Raw genomic sequence first — 25,242 nt, forward strand, 5'->3', positions numbered from 1 at the left:
CCAGAAGCAGGACTGAAATACCCGCCACGCAGTACTGCTGGGGGAGTTAATGCCCAACATGGGATAGATACACTGGTGTTGATATCTGGGCTGGGAATGACTCTGGGAGGACGCAGCAGGGAGAAGGGAAAAACCTGACATGAACCAGAATGGCCCAGTGGTTCTCCCATTTCCCACCAGCATGGCAGGGAGCAGGTCCAGCATGGAGATATGACCAAAGAAGAGCTGGTTAGAAAATTTAAAAGGAAGGATAATCCAACAGCTATGTTTTTTTTCTTTAGGGTCTGGTCCTCTCAGAATAGACTTCAAAATAGACGTAGAAGTGGTGGAAGCCTTTAAATGTCCTGTTGGATGACCTAGGTACATGTGCAGATCTCTGAATGCCTGAACAAATTTGACATCTGCTTTTCCTGAACTTCAGTTCTTGATCTATAAAATCCAGCTAATGGCAGCACCCTTTCAGGAGACCTCTCTGAGCACTATTTTTTAGTCTAAATTGGTTAAAATTGATCAAAAGTTACGAATGGCATGGGAATGAGAGGAGGAAACACATCAGCACATACCCTACCCGTACAGATTCATAAGCTCTGGTTTCTCAGGAAAGTAGGCTAAAATTTATTTTGTGCTTAATTCACTGTTTCTTCTAATCTTAAAACAGAAAAACACTTCTGCTTTCAGAATTGATGTTTCTATTATTTTGGGGCTGGTAGGGTGTAAATTTTTTAAAACATATTTAGCTACATTCTATTGGGAAGCACAATGCCAGATTTAGAAATCATTGACTTTAAGAATCCTTGTAATGTTTCTTTCTTCTAGTGGTCACGGCACCAAGCCCATCAGAGTTCAGGGAGCGTCTGGACAACAAGCTTGGTCATATGATTTAGTTTTAGGTAGTCCTGTGAGGAGCAGGGAGTTGGACTTGGTGATCCTTATGAGTCCCTTTCAACTTGAGATATTCTATGATTCTTTTTCAGCCAGCAGTCCTTGCCAAATATGAATGTAATTTATAAATAATTTTGGTTATGTCAGACTTCTTTTCAAAAAAAATCACTCACGAAAAATTTCATCCAGATCAGGGCTCCTGAAAACCTCCTATTTAAATTTGTGGTTTAGTTCAAATAAGATCTACTCCATTTCAGTTAAAGCAATCACCTATCAGTTCTGCTACATTTTAGACGAGTAATATATAAATAATAACCTATATGCAAACCCCTAACAGAAGAAGAGAGAGAAACTATTCATGGCTTGTCCACTCACGTGCGGGTATACTTCTGGAAAGCATATCTAGGAGGTCTACAGGTCATATAGACACTTTGACCTGAAATCACGCCTAATGAAACTGCCACTGCCACAGTTCACCACTGCCCAGCCACTGAAAGATTGTTATGCACTGCTAGACTGTCAGTGATGGATAAATTGCTTTCTTCATATGCTTTGTCCACAGTTTTCCTGATATATCAGGGCTTGTGCAAGAATTTCAGTTTCAGTGAAGGCTTGCAGGCAGGCAAACAGCAATAATTTAGGGCTGTGAGGAACAGGATCAGTTATGAGCACAGGCAGCTGCCTGCAGCATCACGCCCAAGAAAACATTCGAGTCCTTGCAGTACTTGGTGGCAATCCAGACAATGCCCCTGTACAAAATCAATGACTTGCTACTGACCACAGGAAATTAAAAAAAAAAAAAAAAAAAAAGGCAAACCAAATTAAACCACAAACATACAGAGATGTGAAAAAATATGTAGAAATGAATAAAGAGGAAATATAAAAAATTTTAAAAAACAGGGAAATAGTGAAAAGAAATGGTGTAAAGTATTATGAGTGGTTTATGACACTAAAGAATTTAGGATTTATGTTTAGGATTTATATTATTAAGGAATTCAGGTTTTATGGTGCTGATGATTCTACTGAAGGCAGCATGCTAGATAAAGAGTTTTATCTACACATCAGATTCATTTCCCTTTTGCTACTATGTCCACATCTCTATTTATAAGTGAGAGAAACTGGAAAAACATAGACAAGTACAATATCATGACTCAGGAGTGATATTCCTGTTACCTGATACACCGTTTGGATCTTTCAAACAGTGAAAAAATATAACATTTTTTTTGACCGCTGATGCATTTGATAATGTCACTGTTTCAGATTGCCTTTATTACATAAACCAATATAATCAGCATTAAAGAGGCACTCTTCCAGGCAATCCCCTCTTCAGTCAAAAAACACCTACTTGCCTGCTCATGTTCTCTCTACAAACCCTGCCTCACTCTTTTCCTTAGACCATCATTGTAATAACACTATTATTGCTGCTATTTAAAATGTGCACTGAGTCAGCACACTGAAACTTGGAAAGGTATGTATGTACATACAGGGGTTTTTATAACTGACAATATTTTTGCAAGATGCTTAATGGCATTTCTTTCTTTAAGATATTTTATTGCTGAATCTTTCTACTTTCTATTCGCTGTGTAACCATGCACATTTTCTGCTTTGTTAGGGAATGAAGATAAATAGGCATTTACATTATCTATTGTGTTGTAATGGGTAAACATCAGAAAAAAACCTGCATGGTAATGCAAATCTGGAGAGAATTGTTCTTTCCAAATGCTCTGAATATTGCTCTTATCTTTATGAGCAAGGAGTCTACCTGAAAAAAATCCTGCAGTTTCCACATGGGGCATTTCGCAGGCTTAATTAGAGAAATTCAGAAGTTCTGTTTGCTAAGACCTTTCTTCTGATAGACACAGAATCAGGGAGTGGTAGAGGTTGGAAGGCATCTCTGGAGACCACCTGCTCCAACCTCCCTGCTCCAGCAGGGTTAACTAGATCAAGTTCCGCAGAGCTGCGTCCACTCAGGTTTTTAATATCTCCAAGGACGGAGACTCCACTGCCTCTGTTCAACCATGCACACGAGGACTGGACGCTGACACAAAGACTGCGTAAACATTGACTTTCACAGCTGACCAGAGAAGCAAGCAAAGGCAAGAAAGCACATAAAATACGTATGACTTAAATTACAGCACGACTTGCAAATTAGTACAATACAGTCCTACCTAGTAATGCCCCAGCAATCACTGAAACGAGAGCATATGTTCCAGTATGATCAACCTATTGTTTTAATGTGACCTTACGAGTCACAGTTCACATGAACAATATCCATTTCATGGTTTCACTCTAATAAAAATGTAATGAAATAATCTTTTAAAGTATAAATCTGTTTTCCTGTTTACTTTTATGAGCTAAGTAGGAACTACAAGCTGCATCCTACAACCACACTTTAAAGAATCCCAAAGGTTGCTAGCTAAAACACTGCTTACTTTAAATATTCCAGCATATTCTGAAAGAACTAGCTGATGGTTTGTGTTTCTTTAACACCTGATCAAAAGAAGAACGAGAATTTGCTGTTTCCCAAGAGTCACCCTCGTCTCCTATCATTAGGTTAATATCATTTAGAAAAAAAATCGCAATAATGTTTACCATCTTAGCATCAAGCTGCTAAAATTCACCAAAAGCCATTTGGAAAGAAATCCAACCCTATCAAAAGAAACTTTTAACTTTTTAACTGAAGCTATTTAAATGTCTGCTACGGGAAAAGTTTTGTTCTTTGCTTCAGGGGACGACTACACCATCCCGCAAGTGCCGAGAAGCAGCACAAGCAGATCCAGGCTGCAGCAGTTCTGGCACGGAGCGGGGCCCCCCCACCGCTTCTGAATAGCAAGCAGCAATGGGACTCATCACCCGCTCTGCAGTGTGTATGGTGCTACTCACTGGTAAGCAAAGGAAAATCGATTTCTTATTGTTTGGGTTCATAGAATATAGTCTAAAAATGTTCAAACAATATTTAGACACGCACATTTCCATATGAGAATTCCCTGGTCCTGTTCTGGGATTTCACTAGGGAAAATGTAGCTTTTTGATGCACCTGATGTGCAGTATATTGCAAAATACATAAGCAGGAAGGTGTTTTATGGAGAAATATAGGCATGCGCTTTACTTACCATACACAAAGTGTGGAAGATTCTTCACCAGATTATAACACTGCAAATGCATGAAATAATTTTAAATGTGCCAGTGAACAGAAGAATTTGGCCTATTCTCTGTGCCGTGTATTTACTTAGACTGAAGAAAGGTGAAAAGAGCAATGTTTCTACTAAATTCCTTTTGAACATAAACTTCATTGCAGTCACCTAGCTGAAACATAACTTAGGTTAATGGTGCCACCTGGTGACAAGTCTTACTTGCTGTTCCCATACCTTGTCAAGCAAGAAAAAAGAAATTCATATGCCACAAATCTTCCCCTCGAGACTAACCCCCCCAAACCGCATCACCTGCAATAATTACTTGGCCTCAGGAGCGCAGTGTATTGTACACATAGAAAGAACAATAAACAATAGGAAGGAAAATATTTCTTAACAGACTTTCACTTTAGACACTACCACACACTTGGAGTTATTAGCTTGTGAAGAGAATGCACTTAATAGTACACAAAAGAAAAAGGGAGAAATGACACTGATTTATCTGAATTTACTGATGCTGGGAGAGCCCGGCATTTTGTCTAGCTCAAAAACTTCTTGTTTGCTGCAGTGGTGTGTGAGACTTAGAACCACCTGGTAGGATTTTACTACTCCCCATGACTGCAGTCCCTAAACAAAAATGAGTGTTTGAGCCACATGCTCTTTGCACCTTACCTGTCAGTAATAACCCACATGAGAAATTAATTCTGAAGCCCTAAACTTCTCTGTGCATTTGGATAGCTTTAAAATGCTAATTTTAAAGAGATGGGTAGAGTAATAGAAAGGGAAATGGGAGCTTGTATTTTGCAGGAGATGCCTGGGCATAAAGTGGAGAAAGATAACATCATGTCACCCAACTTACAGTTGTTACAATAGTTGTACAATAAAATAGCCAGAATTTGGGTTACGGATCATATTGATGATTTCTCTACAGCTTTGCTTGTATGCAAAATACAAGTTCCCAACAATCACTGCCCAACCACCAGTTTAATTACATTACAGTAACGGTTACAGGTGAAACCACTCATTTAGGAGTCTCATTGCAGCTTTACTCCTACCCAGCTGTTACAGTATCCTATTTAACACTTAGAGTTGCAAACCTGCACAGCTTCAGCAGCACAACTGCTGACTCGTCCTTCACATTTATAAAAAAGACATTTAGTAGCAAAAAGCTTACTTAAAGGCAGTATACTTGCTTTAAGGTTCACCATGCTCACCCAAAATTTGCTAATTTTTTGCTAAACTCAGCATTTTGGAAGGGCACATGAAAGTACTGGACAACTTTAACTGTATTAATGTGCTCTTCAATAGAGGAAAACTGCATCCCTTCACCCCCAGGACCCTTTACAGACTGGGATTTCCCTTCTATGAAACCTAATCAGGGACCTCCTTAATTTAACAAAAGAGGAATATCTCAGCTGAATTATGGATATTCTTCTCTTCGAAGCCTACTTCACATAATGCAGTCACATGCTGCACATGCAAATTATACAAGTATCCATATGCTTAATTTATACGACTATTTAACCAAACTGACACAATAAATATGTCTAGTTAGATACTTGCAGTAAGTGTGCAGCTGTCTGGAAGGAGGTACAAAATCACCATCAGTGAAATCCAAACTGCAGCTGTCATTAATCAAAGCTTTGCCCTTGAACATTCATCATTGTGATATTGCTGTGACAAAGTGGACTTTTACTGCCATTTGGGATGGGAAGATTTTACTTCCCTAAAATAATTCAAGTTCTCTAGTGGTGCAGATGCTGTGAAAAAGCCAGTTTTCATGTTTGCTCTCAACACAGCAAATAAGCAGAGGAAAGATCATCAAAATGTTATAGAAAACTAAAATTGTCTGTAAGATGCTGTATATTTAAATGCTGAACTTTTGCACGGTAGGTAGAAAATCCCTATTGAAAGTATTTGTGTTTAATAGAAATAATTGGTGTTTCTTGGATCAATGACCTGGAAATAATGCAGTCAGGAGAGATTTGATTGTTAGGTCAAATGAAGATTTTTACAATATTGAAAAGGTGGTGTAAAAGGAGCTTTAGTCAAGATGAGGTTCCATTTCTAAAGATATGCCATTCACTACATCCTTTGACCACAAAAGAGCAGTGACTGTCAAAATTATTCACCCACTGGATTGACAGTGAAGGAGAGGTTTGCACAAGCTCAGGGAATGAAACCAGAGCAATCCAGCGAGCCTTCTCATGGTGAATATGGCCAATATTCACATCATAGAATCATAGAATGGTTTGGGTTGGAAGGCACCTTTAGAGTTCATCCAGTCCAACCCCTCTGCCATGAGCAGGGACATCTTCAACCAGACCAGGTTGCTCAGAGCCCCGTCCAGCCTGACCTTGAATGTTTCCAGGGATGGGGCATCTACCACCTCTCTGGGCAACCTGGGACAGGGTTTCACCACCCTCATTGTAAAAAATTTCTTCCTTCTATCTAGTCTGAATCTACCCTCTTTGAGTTTAAAACCATTACCCCTTGTCCCATCACTACATGCCCTTGTAAAAGGTCCCTCCCCATCTTTCCTGCAGGCCCCCTTTAGGTACTGGCAGGCTGCTCTAAGGTCTCCCTGGAGCCTTCTCTTCTCCAGGCTGAACAACCCCAACTCTCTCAGCCTGTCTTCATGGGAGAGGTGCTCCAGCCCCCGATCATCTTCATGGCCCTGCTCTGGACCCACTCCAACAGGTCCATGTCCTTCTTATGTTGGGGGCCCCAGCGCTGAACACAGTCCTCCAAGTGGGGTCTCACGAGAGCGGAGCAGAGAGGGAGAATCATTTCCCATGACCTGCTGGTCACGCTTCTTCTGATGCAGCCCAGGGTACGGTTGGCTTTCTGGGCTGCGTCAAGGCTTCACTCTACTCAGACTATGAGCCATCATTACTTTTCAAAGATCAATAACAACTTTCCAAAGATTTTGGTTTTCATGTAGTTGTTAAGAATATATGACCCTTATTTTGTATGCATTGACTAGCAGTTAACCAGGGTTCTTCACAGACAACATACTTGCCCATAGAGGCTAACAGGCCAGTGGATCTGCTTAGATCCACTAAAATCAAATTTAGCCACAAGAACAAGGGTTTGGGTGACTGCTATCAGCCATATTATTTAGGCTAGACAAAAGATGATACACTTAAAATAAGATCAGTGGGGACAACCTGCAACACCTGAAGAAGTGTCTGAAGGTGTATTCTGACAACGCTTGTGAGATCTCTCCCAACACCCTCAATACACAAGCTATGCCATGTAAATTACACATGCTTGGGACCATCTTCTAGCACTGAACTTGGATTCATACTTTAAAATTCTCTTAGCGTCCGAGCAGAGCAGCGACATACGCCAATTTATGGGGATGATCCCTGGGCTGTGAATTGTTTGGCAGAATGCTGGTCAGATGGGCCAAAACCTTGTCAGAAACAATTCAAGCGCTTTTACAGTATAGATGATTGAGTCCCCCTGTGTGGACACACACCTGTTCCCAGGTTAATTCACTAATAAAGACATTTCCAAATAGATTTCAGCTGTCAGTATGTTCTCAGAGTGATTTGTGGACGGTGAGAGTGTGCACATGGGCAGTTCATTAACTTGCTGGAAATCCATACTCCTGCTTCCCTTGCAGTGACTTTGTCATGTAACCCTACTTGAAGCGAACTACTGAGAATTTGCTGACTGCAGCTTCTGCATTTGTGAGCCATCTGTTCGGTCCTAGCACTTGTGTATATTGCTTGCACATGAGATCCGTACCACTTTACTGGATGCTGTTTTATGAGAACATTATCCGGTTCAGAAGGAGCAGAGATTCCCCGTCACCCTCAGCTGTGCAGTCACCCACCAAAGTTTTTGAATTCATTTACGGTGCCATTGAGAACCTTTAAGGATACAACCTATGTACAGCAAATTCTTAAAGTCTTTTCGCTGCACTATAGAAATTGTACTTTAAAGCAAAATGCTGTGTTTTAGCTGTGAATTATTGTAAATCTATAGTTTAGTGAAGGCCTCCCCAAAACCTTGTTCTTTGCCCAACACTTGTCAAATAGCTTCTGGTTTGGGAAAAAGCATTGCAGTTTGTGACACAGTTCTAGTATAGAGCAATACGTGATGAGCAATGGGCCTGAGATAGATGACTACTATGTCTCTCGTGTACAGTGATTTTCAGGGAAGGCAAAGAAGAGGAATTGTAATATTCTCTGAGGTTCTTTTGCAGCAAAAAGAAGAGGTCTGGCAGAGCAACTACGTCAAGCTGTAATATTTTCCTTTTCATCATGACTACTATTTCCGTACTACTGTTTTTCAAACAGATAATGAGGACTGGCACTGAAGAAGCTGGAGGAAGTTGACAATTTGAATGAATGACAATCCTAAAAAATGCATTTGAGAATTGTGAAGAGAAGATTTCTATGCACGAACTTCCACATCTCTATCCTTTGGCAGGGCTTCGCGTGTGTTTGCCTTCCATGATGATACAAGTCCTGTTTCAAAGGAAGGTTCTTCCAGAAACTTTCACACCAAATTTATTTGAGTGCAAAGCTTGCAGAATGTGAATTCTGACTGAAAAACCTTGCAGTTCTTGTATTTATCCTTAAAAATGGTGCTAGATAAGAGCACTTTGCCAGCACAGGTTATGTCACAAACCTGTAATATGACACAATTCTTATTACAAGTTATTTATAAGTCTATTCAAATTTATAATCCACTTTGAAAATGTGTTTATCCCATTGAGAATTGAGTACATGTCCTATCATTCCTGTGTCTTCATCTCTAATCCTTTACTTACCACCCACGCTGCTTAGTGAAAGTTCCGGAATGGCCCTTTTGTTTACCCAGATGTCCTCCGCTACCTTAGGGTTGTCTTGATTTAATGCCAACTCCTCATTTAAAAGCAAAATATACCTGGCATAACATCATTACAGCACTATTACTGTATCGCGCCTCACAACCCCATCCCTATTTCTCCAGAGATCTATCTCCTCACCACCTGAAAATCAATATATAAAGCTACAAGCACAAATACAAATTTGGTGTTTGACAAAAGGCCATTGGAGTTCCTTTCTAAGACCTCTCGTCAGCGAAATTTAAGCCAACCTGCAAGAAAACCGGGTACAAAGAGAGAAACTCAGCAGTTCTTCGGCTGCATGGCCTTATTACAGAGACCTTCACAATATATCCTAATGCTACACCAGGAAAGCCCAAATTCTGTAGGCAAATGCTGCAGGAAACCCCACAGCACCCTGCTACTTCAGGAGACAGTTGACATCCTGGGGCTGAGGAGCAATATATCAAAGAAGGGGCAATTCCCCCAAAAAGGCACAAATCCCACCCTTCCATCTCAACTGCAGAGGCCAAAGGTGAGAAAGTAGTGAAGATACTTAATTCACAATCTCTTTTTTAAATTTACTAACTGGTTTTATTGATTTTCTCCTTCAACTGAAATTTTAAAAGGAAGAAATAATCTCAAAAGAAAAGGTTGTGAGTGACATAAGAGATAATAGAAAGGCACTCCAAAGGGAAACTGGTGCTTGGCAGTAAGTCCCCAGCCAAAAAGTCTTACATGATAAACAAAACACTTAGCAAAGCTAAACAAATAGTGCTTGTCCCTTACCTTCCCCAGAGCCCTGGCAGAGAATTTATCTCATTAAAGTACTGGATGTTCTTATCCAATATTTACAGTCCTATTTTCACGTTACTCTAACAATTGTTATAGTCCCAGATAAGTAGTCAATAAAAGATGCATGTATTTTAATTTGTGTGGAGTATTACCTGGGATTCTTATGTTGTCACCAAGACACCTCCCTGAATCCCCAGGAATCACCGACAAACCTGTTGAGAGATCTTGTCCTTCTCACTCACATGCAACTTTTGCACCAGGCACAGGACAGAATTTCTTGGCTTGGTGCTTTGTATGGCTCCAGCTCAGACTCTTTAAGTAAAGAATATTGAAATTTGTGAAAAAAATCCGTTGCACAACTAGATATAACCTCCCAACTAAAGATGATTCCTGCTCTTCGGGAGTACCTCCTCAGAAAAATAAGGATATTTTAGAAACAATGGCAGCTCCATACAGAAAAATATATTTTTTTAAAAAAGCAAGTTTTAAAGCAGTAGTTGTTTTCACTATTCTTGTATATTTGCTGTTGTTATTGTTCTGCTTTGCCTGAATTCTTAGTACACAATTCAGCCAATCTAACCAGGTCATCTCACCTTAGGCAAATAGGATCTTCTGGTTTCAAAGGCACCACCTCTTTCCATTGCCTACAGAACTATACTCTTATACTTAGGGGTATAACCCTCACTTCAAAGGCCAACGCAATCAAGGTGCAAATTATGTGGACTGAATCTCACTCTGCAGTTTCTTTTGGCCTGTGGATAATATACAGCTGTAGATGACAGTCATCTACGCCGCCCTCTGCTCCTGGCTCAGCTCACAGAAGACTGAGAACTGAACAAAATCAGTGGACCCTCACTCACAGGTGGTTGGGATAATAGCAAGTTTAGTAGAATATTAATAAAATATCTGTTTTTAATTTTGTATTCCATTAAAATATTGATCCTTATTGCATTAGAGTCCGCGAAGCTGGTTTATTCAATCATAATCACTCAGATTCCACGTTATGAGCAAGTACCATCCAAAGCAAGACTGGCAGTAAAAAGTCTCATAGATGGCAGCTCCATCCACAGGTAGACATATATTTGTCCAAACTGTAAGGCAAATAATTTCCAGTAATTAACAGATTTGTAAAAATAACCATTTATCACAAACAATGTAAAAATACAGAGCTACGTATTTATTAGTAATTTGTACACCAATAAAAGCTCATTGTCCCCTCCTGTTTTCATATGTTCCTATTTCTAATTACTGCTTGCCATTTTCTGACCCACTCTTGCTCTAGGAGGATATCCTATCCCATCTTCCACAGCAAAGATAACAAAACTGAACAAGAATAGGGCCTTGACTGGGTCTAAATTCCCTCCAAGAGAATGAAGTCGGACAATGCTTTCCATTATAACTTGAGCTTGACAGCGTAAATCGGGATGATCTCATGGTATGATGTAAGCTTTGGATTCCTCAGATCAGCTCCGTGTTTGGTCACAAGTGTCCTACGAGGTCTTGGGTCAGTCACTAAAGCCTTTGTTCAGATCAGCTGGGTTTTGCAATCTGCAAACAAAGTCCCAGCAGTGCCATGGCGAGCTGGGCACCACGCCGCAAGGATGGCACTCCTGTGTTAGTTAGACATGGACATTAGATGTCTCATTCTCACCAAACACACGCACTGGGATGCTGCTTAGGCGTCAAATGGGAGACACTGGACTGTATCCAGATGCAGGGTTAGAGACCACTGTACACACAGACACCTAACACTTCTTTTTGATGAAATGGGGAATATTAGTTATCTCCCTATTCCAGAGGAGAGCTGTGAAGGTGTGGTCTTCTAAAATAAAGAGGTACTCCTCTGAGGACCATCTAAATCTCTCAGATTGGTTGTCCTTGTTGCAAACTCAGGTATCAACTCACGAAATATAATGTTGACCTCACAAAACACATCCATTTAGAATGCTTTATACACCCTGTGTTATGAGCAAAAATTAACAGTCTAACAGGGCTTTCTAATTCCTCATCTAATGAGACTTTATACAGAAAAGCAGCTGGAGCTCCTGCCCATAAACGCCTTGCTATAATTACAAGATAAGCAAAAGAATTAGGCTTTCTAATCATAATAAATTACCAAGCAGAAAATGTAATAAAGTCTAACAAGGTCTCTCTATATTGCATTGTGTTAATAGAACCTTTTTGTATTACCATCTATTGCAAAATGCTATGCATGCAACTAATTAAGTGAAGTGCGTTTTTTCTCAGGTTAAGTAGAGCACCTACATTTCTGCAATTATTATACCTTTGGCAAGTCTGTCCTGATTCTGTTCCCATTCAAAGATGGGAAGAGAAATCAAGGCAGCATTATAGCAAGTTTTGTGTGATCACTCTCAAGTGCATTTAGCAAATGGTCAAAATGGCCAGGTAAAAGAGCTCTCTAAACAAACAATGCTTTGCACAACCATAGTGCCTCTCATCCAAGGACTTTAGTGCATTTGATAAATATTAATTGACTCCCATACTGCTGCTTTGAAGTAGGCAAGGGATATATTTAAGTATCACTTCATTTGCTACTGAAATGCATTCCCCCTTTCCGCTCTTGAGCAGGATGCAGCAGCTGTTTAACAACACACATGAATATTAAACAAGAGTTTTAGAGAAGAAGTAAGGAATACTTAATCCAAAAGAACCCCAGAGGGATTTACATGGGTAGAAAGCAATTACTTAAAGCAACGGCCCCCAAACTCCATGGTTGATTCTGTTCTCCTTCAGCCACCTCCGTTTTAAATTTAATTTTGCTGGGGCTATTAATAATATTGGAGGATCTTGCACACAGCCTGTCACCTCTGAGCTGCAGAAAGGGGAACCCTGGCACAAAATCTGGGCCAGAACTGGTAGAATCTTGCTTTTATTCTGACAAAATGAGCCAGGGGACATAAGTGATCACAGTAGAGTAAGATTTCGGCTTTATACTGCTGAAAGAAGATATGAATAGCTGGTTGGAGTCCAGAGGATTCAATAATTAAGCCCTCACACAGCTATTCCTCCCACCCAAACACTAACTGATGAGACCTTGTTTTCAACACATCCCACTCAGTACAGAGTACCGCACTCGGGAGCAATGGTCATCGGCTGGCTCGGGGTTTCTGCCCCATTTCTCTTGGTGGTTGCATCAATGGGTTGCTCATGGCAGGGAACGTCTCCTGCCAGCGCAGAGAATTCGCCACCTGGAAGTCACAGTTTTGGGGAAAACTGTGGTTTGCACAATGTCATCTCAGCCTCATGTCCTGCATTACGGGGAAACCTCTTTATAGTCTCACAGTGCATCATCTACTTAATATCTAGCTGTCTCAGCATGAAGAATAAGTTCTTGCTCCGGCAGATGAGAACTATTAGAGAAGGTTCAGATTCGTAACAGGACAAAATTCACCAAGCAGCCATTCAAAAACTGCAACAGGGACGTTGTCGTCTGTGCAGCAGAAACCAGGTAGAAAGAGCAGACAGCTTTCCTTTACCATGAAACATCATCACCAGTCGTTTCTTGTGACAAAAAGAGAGGGCATTTAAACAGAATGGGCCTTAGTTTGGTACCTAACTGCATCTACAAATTTCTTTACTATTTCAGTAGTCTCTGTTGGAATGGGTGGACGCATTTTGCCAAGGAAATCTCCAGAGTTATTCCTGTAAATATGTCATTTAAACACACTTTGTATACTTCAAATACAATTTTTACAGGCTTTTCCTAAACTATATTTGAGAAATTTAACCGGCTAGCCCATTCTGATAGGCTATCCAAATTATTTGCTCAGTTTTACACCAAATCTACATCATCACTTCCAGTTTCAGTATTAGGATTACATTAACAGCTTAACTTGTACTTAGTTATTAATGAGAAACAATTCTGGCAGGCAAGCTAAACATTCATCTTAACTGAAAACATTACGTCTTTATTTTTCCATCAAATTAATAAACAAGGTCACCAGATGGCCTTTTTAGGATCATCGAGTTGGGCTTCTTAGGTCTTATGTTCCTTGTGTGCTTTACCACAAAGCTAAAAATCCTTAACATTGCCAGCACATCTCATGAATCGCTAGTCCAGCGCTGGCACTCTCACATGAGCAAAATACCACCAAAACCCCCTGAATTACACAAACACAGAATCCTTCCCTGAATCAGGTCTCCCATATTCACAACACATGACAGCAGACCTGGGACCACAGGTTAGAAGTGATGCACCATGGAGCAGTGGTAGAGGGACTTTCCATTTGACATGCATTAATGAATCCGTTCCCCTAAAAACAATTATTTCTTGGAAAGGTCAAGTGTCTTTTACTGAACAGTTAATTTTGCAACCAGGTATTCAACCTGCCGGATAGGCACTATGGTCACATAAATCACCATTTTATACAGTTCAGACTTGACCTAGCAGAATATAAGCATCTTTCTCCTCTTCAGTGTTGAGGAATGGGAACAGACCTTCGTATGGCTGATTTGAGAGAGCCCGTACCAGGCAGTACTTTGCTTGGCCTGACAATAACTCTCTGTAGGGACACCACTCTTGCATTTCTGCAGAGGGTTTCCCAAAAGAGAAAGCAAATCTTACATGTTTTCCCAAATCCTTTAAGCTTCTGACCACAAAACGGTTCTACATCCCCACCTTGCATTGAAGAGATTTGTATTTTCTTTAGATATACAGCACAAAACTGTAGCCTGAGCACATGCTAGGCATCTGGACGGGTTTGTCGTTGGTGCATTTACACCACCTAGTCCCTTGTAGGCTGATCCATAGGTAAAGCACATACATACTACTGCAATACAGATCTTAAATGGGCTTAGTAATTTCTACGTTGACAAATCCTTCATGCTAGCTTCCTGGACATATTTATCTTTACCTAAAACCAAGCAAATCTTTGGACAGCTAACGAATTAGCACAAACAGATGTTGCTGAGAGATGTTGTGCTCCTGCTTGCTTTGGCATCATGGCTAGCTGAAACTTTTTGAGCAATTCCAAAAGACAGTCAACAGCTGGAAGAGCATTAAATTGGAGTTCAAAACACTAGGAACTCACAGGTATTCACAGGATAAACTTCATGCAGTAAAAGATAAAGCATACCTGTAGGACCCTTACACCACATAGCAATGTTTTCTTTGATCTCACAAAAGCCCTAGTGATATTCAGAAGTCATTATACACTTCTGCTAGGCGATCCATAACATTTTGAAACAGAAAACACTATGCTTACTGTGGACAAAATAAAATACCAACAGATATGTATATTTGAAATCAATGTTACCACAAGATGTCACTCTAAACTTTACTTAGAGAAAGGGCTTGACTACTTCAACTTTAAAGAGATCAAAGTTACTTTTTTCCAACTATATTTGGTTTCTTCCAAATTGTATTTATAAAACCTAAAACATAAATTAATGGCTTATAAGGAAAAAACAACCAAACAAACATGAGAAATACAGTCTACCACACCAAAACTCATTAGTAAATCCTCAGAAGGCAGGCTGGGTATGAAATGATGACAAGAATAAAAACAGAGAAGTCTTCTGGTTTTAGGGGTTAAAGAACAAAAAGAATGAAGTTACAGTTCTACATTGCAGTTCAACACTGGAGATTAAAAATAATTCAAGAAAAGGCAAGACTTGGGAGAAAATATCTGGTACACAATGCAACTCAGTATCTATCCCTCTGTCTCACTGTAATTAGGTCAGATTTCTCCTGCTATCTAATTACTACCTGTTTTGAAAGATACTCCCCCACAACCATTCCTCCTACTACCTGCAGGTACTTGGATTCTGGGAAGGCAGTGAATCTCCTAACAAATTCCCTGATGAAAATAAGCATTCATATATATGAATATATATATATATATGTAAAAATATGCAATTATATCATGTATGTGTATAGATATATGTGCATGTGTATATATACATAATACTGTGAATATATGTAATTTGTATGTAAATATATATATATTTATATAACCAGAATTTTGGCGGGAGAAGGCAACAAGGGCACTCTTGAGCCACGTCCCCACGTACCTGCAGTGGAGGCAGAGGACCAGCCCAGGGCATGCAGCAAGGCAGTGGCAGAGCCAGGATGGGGAGTGGGTCCTCCGAGCAAAGGCGCTCTGACACCATCTGCTCTGACATTTCCATTATCAGTAGCATATCGAAAATGATGGTGATCCCAATCCCAGTACCTCCAAGAAATACACCTTCAAAACACTTATTTTGCAGAAGAAAACCATCTAATTCATCTAAACCGTCTAACTACTGGGACATTGGGACAAAAATCAGATCTAAGAGAAAGGAAACGGTACCTTTGGTAGTGTCAGCACCTCTATTAGCTCAAGCAGCGAAGGCTGGTGTGAAGTGTCCATCAGTTTTGACCTCGATTAAAATATGTGTGTTATCAATATCATCACACAACAGAATTTCCAATGAGAAGTTCTTTTTAGTATCCTTAAAGTCTAGGAAATCACCATGTAAAATTAACTTCAAAACACTGATAAAGTTGTAAAGGCAACTCCCAAAGTTAGAAAGTGTCACAATTTAAGTATATGGCCACATACAATTTTTCTCTCTGCTCTGACACTTTATTCAGTATACCAAAGAGGTCTGCTCTGGGGAAGCTGTCTGAGCAACCTTTGCACCATTTACCTCAGGAGCTGAAAGGCTGAGAGCGATAAGAAGATTTCTTGAAGGTTCTTTAGCTTAAGAGCATTAAATGCCACCCCAGGAATTAGACGCTACCTCTGACTCCTACAGACAGTCTCAGTGATGGTCAGGAAGTCATGTACGCTGTATTTTTCCAAAATGATCACCCACCAGATGATCCTCACGTTTTAAGTGCCCAAAATGAGACACTGGGACACTCTTGCTGGAATAGTGATACTCCCTGTTGCAGCTGGAGCTGTGGTCAGACATCAAAAGTGTATGTGGTGATGTATCAGGTCAGAAGTGTCTCCAGTCGGGCCTCTAAAATAAATAGATATTTTAACCTCTATTTCTCAGGGCTTCGGTACCACCTCCGCAGCACAGAACTACAATCACCTCATCACATAGTAAATAACGACAGGAAAGCAACAGATTAAATACCTGTTCATAAGCTGAGTCCTGCCCCTTCTGCACACTGAATGAAGCAGGATTTTTGAAGGAAAACAGTTTGAGGTCAAATAAATATGAAGCATCACACGGTATGTATGTACAGGAATTGAACTTAGTTCACAGAAGCTACCTTAGTTATAGCACTGCCCTACTTCTGACCACAGACCTAATTCTCTTCTTTTCACATTGTTTTGAAATACCACAGATTTTCTGTGTAACATAACATAATGATAATTATTATAAAAAGTATTTTCTATTTCTAATGCCTGGGATTTTATGCAATAGTGCCTTAATCAACTACATCAGCAGAAATTCAAAATCACACAACTATGATGACAAAATGGAGACAGGAAAAAACAAATGAATGACATAAATTCAGTCTTCTTTGAAAAGAGCTCGTAATTATCTCAGTGGCAGATCAGGGTGACAGAGCCCAAACACAGTCGCAGAAAATGGACCACACGACAGAATAAACACACAATGGGAATGAACAACACAGTCTGCAGTATTTCTTGTCAAGACATATTTTAATACCCAACAGAGCTCCAAAGTACAGAATCATACCTGAGAAAACTACAGTAGAAGTTTGACATAAATATGATATCCACTGTTACCTATTACTATATATATATAGTAATTTATGTAAGTATTATATATGTGTGTGTGTATATATACACAAATATACGCATATATCTGTCTGCAGGATTAACTAGTTTACTTTCATGCATCTTACTATTCAGTGCTCAATCCCAATTCCACTGACTCCCACGACACTAGAAGGACAGGGTTAAGAAAAAGAGTCCTGAGATTCCAGAAGAGCCACAGGAGTGGCACCAGGCAACCGAATTGGCTCATTTATAAACAGCTTTGAAAACTGTAAGGTATAACACTCTTCAAGGCTAAAATGTTTCTGTGATTTCAAAATTACCATGCAGTTTCTTAAAAAGTTATATTCACTAAACAAAAATCACATCACAGTCTAGCCTAAAATGACTCCACAGACCAAAACATTAGAGAGGGAGAACAGCTCTGCTATTTTAGAGACAAAAATAAACATTGGGATTACTGATGGAACAGCTTGCTCCAGATTATTTTCTTCCATTTTATTAGTAGATGTACAAACTACATTAGCGAGATATAAATCCAGCCTTTCTTTATTTAACACCAAAAAAAATCATCTATCTCATTGTTCTTTTATATTCCCTCAGCTTGAAAAACGAGAATACATTATTCAGAATAAAACCAGATTATCTAAATGCATCTCTTAATAATTTGTCTCTAGTTCTCATCACAAACCAATAATAAATGGCTATGCCTATTTAATGCAAAGAGAAAGAAAAGCTTCACACTGGGACAGCAGCCACACAGCAACAGCTGCTGCAACTGCATTTTATTAATTCTAATTATACATGGAATCCATATGGTCAAGACACACTTTAAAAAAAAAAAAACACTACAGGACCAAAAAATGGCTTTTATTCCTTGCTGGATATTGAAAACTAACAAGCTCAACAGTTATTACATTGCTTATATTAAAAACTCATCTTAAAAATGGTTTATTTCCAATGCACAGCTTTTGCATTTTGAAAGAGAAAAGTCCACAAAGCTTCTGAATTCCTGGCCTGAGAGGTAAATGCTATCATTCACTGGTTAAAAGGCAGCAAAATACGAGCAGAGGGTTGCATTAGGATTACAAGTGATTATGTATTACCTAGGTTGTATCAGTGCTGTAATCGGTTTCTTCTTGTACACAGATAGGTTGAGAATCCAAATACAGACCTGGGCTGGGATTCTGAATATTTCAGAGTCCATCAGCATTCATATCCAGCAGTTTTGTGCAATTCTTTAAGGAAAAGGTCAACAGCCCATATGAGATCCCAGTCAGAATTCCCACAAATGTAAGAAGTATCAGAGCTTTACCTTGGGGTTGAGGTCTTTTCTGGTAATTCACAAGCTTTTAATAATTAAATTCTTTCAAACAAAAACTGATTTGGGGTACCCACCCACGATTCCCACATCTTTGCACACACACCTTCTCTCAAGGTGGAAAATTACCAAATTACTTTAATATTAAGAAGTTGTTGTGGCAGGGCTACTCACACCTCCAGGTTGGCCAGCAAGAACAGGGAGAGCCATGCCCTGGCTCTATCTGCTCCTTATCTCTAACCAGTAAGGCATCACTGTAACACCCAGTAAGTCCCAAAGGCAAAAGCAATTCTGAGATTTTCGGAGATACAGAAATATTTCAGATCCTCCATCACAGACACAGCTAAGAAAGACTGGGTAACATTTAAGACCTCAGTGAAACTCCCCTCTCTGGATATTTTCAGCCTGATTGCATCCGCCTGCCAGCTCTCACCGGCTAACTTTGAACCCTCTGCCCAACGTCAATGCAACTTATAGAAGTGAAGAAGCCCCACGTCCTCCAAAGGATCTGCAGGTACCACGGGGTGGGGAGAGTTAGAAGAGCCAGAGAGAAATGATGACACTGCAGGGGAAATTGCACTGCCATGGAAGCAAAAATAGCGGTGGGCCAAAACCCAGTGGAAATCACTTACATTAGATCTGCCTTTTTTTTTTTTTTTTGAACAAATGGTTCACTCTGCATGACCAAACTTTCACTGGAGAACCGCAAGGGTTAGCTCCTCAAGCTGGCTGCGATCCAGCCCCCAGCTCATTAAAAAAAAAAACGATGACACGGCTTCAAACCATCCCGAAGATCTAGCACTGCTACCTTTAGCTCTTTTGAGAGAAAGCGCAAATTTGCTTACTAAGAGAATTGGACTTCAAGAATAAAAGCAGCTGCAGCTGTCTTCAGGCAAAACAAAAGCTGCCGTTGAATTTAAATTTCAGTTCTGCTGTAATTTATGCCGCAACAAAGAAAGATGCCAGTTCGGGAAAGTAGGACTCTGTGCGGAGTAATAACAGGCTTCCCCATTGTCAGAGATGTCATTTGAGCGCCTCTCAAATGTGACAGAGCACTGAAGGGTTTTTGCACATTTCTTTTGCTCCTCGACGTTTGTAATAGTGAGGGAGGGTTTCAATATTTTTAGAAACAGCTATAGAAGAATCTTTATTTCTCAGTCAGCGAAGGTCTGAATATAAATCTCTGGAAGAATCACTCCAACCCATGATCCAAGGCAAGCGAAGTCAATGGGAGTTTTTTCTTTGACTTCGTGAACGCTGGACTCGGGCCTTCAGCGAGAGGATTGCCTAATGTCCCTGGGTCGGACGCAGGCTTGGCTGCACGGGATTAACTCCCGAGGAATTCAGTGTCATTACAGGAGGTGAAATAGCCTGACATGACCAGAAACAAGCTAACTGAGATTAAGGCTAGAGAACAATGACATACGAGATCAATGACCTTACATTCAGGAGCACTGTAAGTAGCTAAGCGTACTGAACACATAAGCGAGCTAAAAACATCTACCGAGAGTGAGCTTGGCAAGTATGAATAGACAACACCCGGTTGTGCTTTCCTATTGAAAAATTTCCCAGTACAACAATTCATTTAATATCCTTTTGGTCCCTGAAACACTGACACAGCACCAAGTGCTGAAACACGCTTCCTCCTGTGGATTGAGAACGATTGGTATTAGCAAGGGCCACCATTGCCTTAGAAAGGTGATTGTCAATCACATTGCCCATTTTGATATCCTCAACTCTAGCAGCTTTATCAGGAGAGTTGTGAAGTTTGGTGCTGCCTTGTTTTCTGTGGTGCCATGAATGTCACATCTTACATTCGCTCGAAGGAAGAAGTACAAAAGAGGTCTTGGTGGTTGTGGAAAAAAGCCTGAAAATTCGACTGCAGTGTTTCTTAAACACAGATCATAGAAGCAGACAATAACAACCAGTGGTATTTTATAGATTATTTCTATGCCATTTGTGCAAATCTCTTAAGCTTTTTAACACTGAAGGCCAGCGCCACCATGTATGACTAGCACTGGATTTTTGAGGTGTTGCATGACACTGACTTTTCCTCTGACGTCTATAATTCTTCAACACCTACTTTGGTGCAGGCTCCATCTCCAGCCCAGGACTGTGTTCCAAGTCTCCTGCTTTTCTCACCGTTTATCCTGCTGTTCACATATCTGTTCCCCAGTCCTGACCCACCTCCTTCCCTCTAGTCTCAAATTTCTTTCTGTCACTGTTTAAAGGGTTTCTCCTTAAGCACAGCATGCCTAAAGAAGTTCCTTCCCATTCTATTAATTGCCTCTACATTCTTCTTTTCTCTATATGATCAACAGCATAATTATTCTTCTTAGCATTAAAGCCTACAAATGGGGGGACTTTTTTATCATTATTCTCCATTGACATGCATGGCTACATCTATCAAAATCTTCCCCATTTTTCATACTTAGCATTTTCCTTTTGTGACAGGGGCATGTTTCAACATCCCATCATTACTCCTATGATAGGTTCCTCTCCAGTTTCTTTCATATCTAAACTATCCTGAAATTTAACCATTGCCCTAAATGCAAGGGGAGTTTCAGTCCCAGCTCACGGCTTTGTAGGCACTAAAGTCAATCAAACCAAGAAAAATTCTTAGGAAACCAAGCTCTTGACCTGCTTCATGCTTACTGTACTAAATGTTTGCATCTGTCAATGGCTATGCTATTTTTTAATAGATATGCACATCCTAAAATAATTAAAGCAAAGGAGGACTCGCTTTGACTCTCTTAAATGGCTATATTTTATGTCCTCCTTATATACCCTATCTGTCCTATAGCACTCTCTAGTAACATGGAGGACCGCAAGTTATAACTAGATTCCTGGAAGTTTGGATACTAATATAACACTATTGAATTATACAGCCACTTAATTTATTGCAGAAGAATAACCTCACTTCCATTTTGACTTGGTTTAAAAGACATTATCACTGAGTGAGGTAAAGAGTCTAAAAAATCCTTCTTATTAAAACCACAAAATTAGATCCTAAGTCTCTAAATACAGGCTGTGGCAGAGATCACCAGTAAATTCTGTAATGTTTACTACAGCAATTTTTAAGACAGGCCGCTTTATAACATCCACATTATTTTGCAGAAATGGTACAATACCATAAAAAAAAAAAAAAGGTATGCAGATTTTAGCTGAAAATAAGCCATTTTAAAATTCAGGCAAAGTTACGCAAGCATGAGAAAAAAACATAAGACATGGTTTCAAAGTCCTCAGGAAATACGTCATCCACTGCAGATTGGGTTTATCCGAATTTTAGAGAAACCTGTTGAGATTAGTTTTTACCTAATACTGCATAAGATGATTACAGCTATTTGTGGCACTTTAATTCCTGCTAGAAACAAAATGATATTTTATAGAGATGTATCTACAAAAAAACCCAACCCTGACATAAACCTCTTTCATCCATTCTCATTCTGCAGAACGGCCTTTTAAGCTGTAAAATCATGCACTTTTCTTAATGAAATGAAGGCTAGACAAATATATAGCAGAGGGTTTTAGAAATAAATTGTACTAAACTATGTATTGCATTATAAAAACTGATTAAGTTTCATAAAGAACAGAACTGCAAAAAAAAATGTTTGGTCATTTTGACATATCCAGATGACTATTATTCTCTTTCATGGTTTTCCTTTTTTATCTCTGCACAATGCCTCCAAGATGCCCCATTATGAGACAATCCCAACAAAAAAGGCATTTGGATTTCCACAGGTTTCATTTCCTCTTCCTTGTAGGGTTTTAAAAAAATAAACGTTCACATCAGAACAACATGTGCTACAATTTGAGAGGACCCTGTGATTTTAATATCATCTAGCTACGGATGACCCTACAAAAAGCAAAAATCCTTACGAGCTCATAATAACAACGGTACCGTAACTCCTCACCGCGCATAGGATTGCTACAATCCTTTTGGTGAAAATAATTTGGAATTAACTTAAGAGTAATGTCAATATCTGAGTATGCGTTCTTCCCCTTGCACGCTCCTTCTGAAGAGTTTCTCCTCCTCCCTCCTCGTAGGGCTGGATTTTCAAAGCATTGTGTTTCGGCCACTGGAGTGTAAATGGGACTCCAGAGACTGCAGCTCCACATGTCGCTTTGAAAATGTGCCTCTTAGCAACTAACTCAGCTGTAACCGAACACGGCGACTCTAGCAAGAAGTCCAGCAACAAGAACAGCCCGAAGGGAGAAGGAGGTGCTTTTGAACCCAAATTAAAATGTAAAAGGACAATCCTTCAATAACCTTTCTGTAAATCACTTACAGAGCTTTTACTTCCATATTTGTAGTCACTTCTTGCACGTGTAGAATATACGTATGAAAAATATTGAATCCTCATTTTTCTCATGTTACTCCCCCATTCAGTAGTCAACAGCTAATATTTATGAAACACATTGAAGATAAAAAACAATCACGCGCGCATTGAGAACCCGAGTTCAAAGATGGCTGGTTGAATCAAATCACACAAGCATAAAATTGAGAACAAAAGGAACTAGACAACACTAGATTTGAAAAGTGCCTCTAATTATAATTAATTTTGTTTATCTGTTCTTGTTATACTCAATTTAAGACATCCTACAGATTTTTAAAGCATTTTGGAAGTTAACAAGAATTGAACACACACTTAAAGGACAGGGATGGTTACAACAGCTGAATTTATTTGTAAAGGAATCAAATTCTACCAAAGCTGTAGGACCTACAAAAACTGAATTGGGCACATAAAATTATGTTAACTTTATGCCTGGTAGGAGTGTGCACTTCTGCATCCAGGTTAATGATTCTGTACAAAAATCACATTTTTCATTAGTAGCTACAGCCTAAATATTCAAAAGGTCAATCAGTTCTGGATAAAACCAATGTCTGACAGCTGTAAATGAGATGAAGTTTTGGAAAGAGATAAACACTCAGAAAAATTAATTGTAATTAAGATTAGGTACTCAAAAATGGATGCTTTCAAGACCATTAGACATTCTGTAAATATAAAAGACAAAGGAACATTAGCAGTACAGAACTTAAAAACAGAGCAGAAGTTCTGCCTTAGGTATTTCTTTGTGTGGGGGTCTGATTTATAGGTGAATGGAAGAAACTATGACGGGAAGCTAAAACAGATGTCATGGAAGTGGGTTTTTTTGAAATACCTATTATGCAAGAACTTCATTATTGATTGTGCAATAACATCATCTACCACACTTAAAAAACTGATGAGAGGTCACTCTTTTGTATTATTCCAGAATCTAGACCAACCAAATAGCAAACCAAATGGAATAATGAGAGACTTTGAACATGTCTTGCAATTCCCAAATCTCTTTTATAAAAAGAAGCATATAAGAACAAGAAAAAGACATCCAAAGGCCTACAAACTGAAATGCTATCTAGCTTCTGTAACACTACACTCCTCAGCCTGTTATTGTGGCAATCAAAAGATTTCATTTATTCTTTGAATTCAACCTTAATGTAGCTATAATCACATCTTCATTACTGGCATATGTAATACATCAACAAATATTGCAGTGTAGCCACACACAAAGCACACATGTTAGAACACTTTGAAGGATTACTTCAAAGTACTGCAGGAGTAAATGTATAGCTAATGTCACTTCTGTGACTTGTGTACTTCTTCAGCACATACTTCTATATCCATAGTTATCTTCATAAAAATAACATAGAAACGTCCCATCATTTTTTCATTCTTTAGTTCAAATCTATTTATAACTATTTGGTAAACACCATTCAATTATGAATCTATTTCTTTTTTTGAAGAATACAGAGCAATTAAAAAATATGTAGGGTTTATAAAATAAAGCTAATCACTTTAAAGAAGGTGAGAGAAATTACAAGTAAAATAGCATTGACATTAATTACTTCCATTTGCAGGAAATGTTAGAGACTGATAATGTACATGTTTCATAAACGCTACAGAAATTACTGAAACTCTTCCTGGACCTCCATTGCCTTTACAGTAATAGTGCAGTATTGATGTGCTTCTATGACGTGCTTTTATGATAGATAACCAAAATTTTTCCTTAACTGCTACTAATTGTAGCTCTGCAATGAGCGCAATTGGTACTCTGGCTTCAACCAACCATAACTTGAAGGTACGTGTGCTTCCACAAACATCGCTTGTGTTAAGAAATGTGCCCTTCAGACTAGTTCTGCACAAAACGTACAGATGTTTGTGAAGGAAAACACCACCGAGGTGCCAATGCAATGCGAGCAAGAGGGCAGAGGGAGGTAGAGCAAGGGCGATGCACAGTTACTGTCACCATTTCCCATCAACTGGCAGCACAGGCACGGCACAGCGGACAACAGGGATGCTACAGCAACTGGGTACGTTCATGACCTTGAAAACATTATATATAATAACTTATGGAGGTTATTTTATATAAAGCTCCAAAACACCAAGTGCTTGATTTTGACAAATACCATCATTTACAAGGTGAAATGGGGACCTTCAAGTAAATGGAAGAAAGACTGAGCGATATGCCAGCACGTCTACTTGAACACTGCAACATTGCACGAACGGGAACGTTCTGCCAAAGTTTCACTGTGTCCTTGAGCAT

General features: G+C 39.4%; 1 protein-coding gene across 14 annotated transcripts in view; it reads right to left on the minus strand.

Annotated features, from left to right (window-relative positions):
* DLG2 (discs large MAGUK scaffold protein 2) overlaps positions 1 to 25,242 on the minus strand; it is a 1,026,767-nt gene that overhangs the window by 982,811 nt on the left and 18,714 nt on the right. The gene's annotated exons all lie outside the window — the stretch shown is intronic.

Source organism: Aquila chrysaetos, chromosome 19, assembly GCF_900496995.4.
Source record: "Aquila chrysaetos chrysaetos chromosome 19, bAquChr1.4, whole genome shotgun sequence".
Lineage (NCBI taxonomy): Eukaryota > Metazoa > Chordata > Aves > Accipitriformes > Accipitridae > Aquila > Aquila chrysaetos.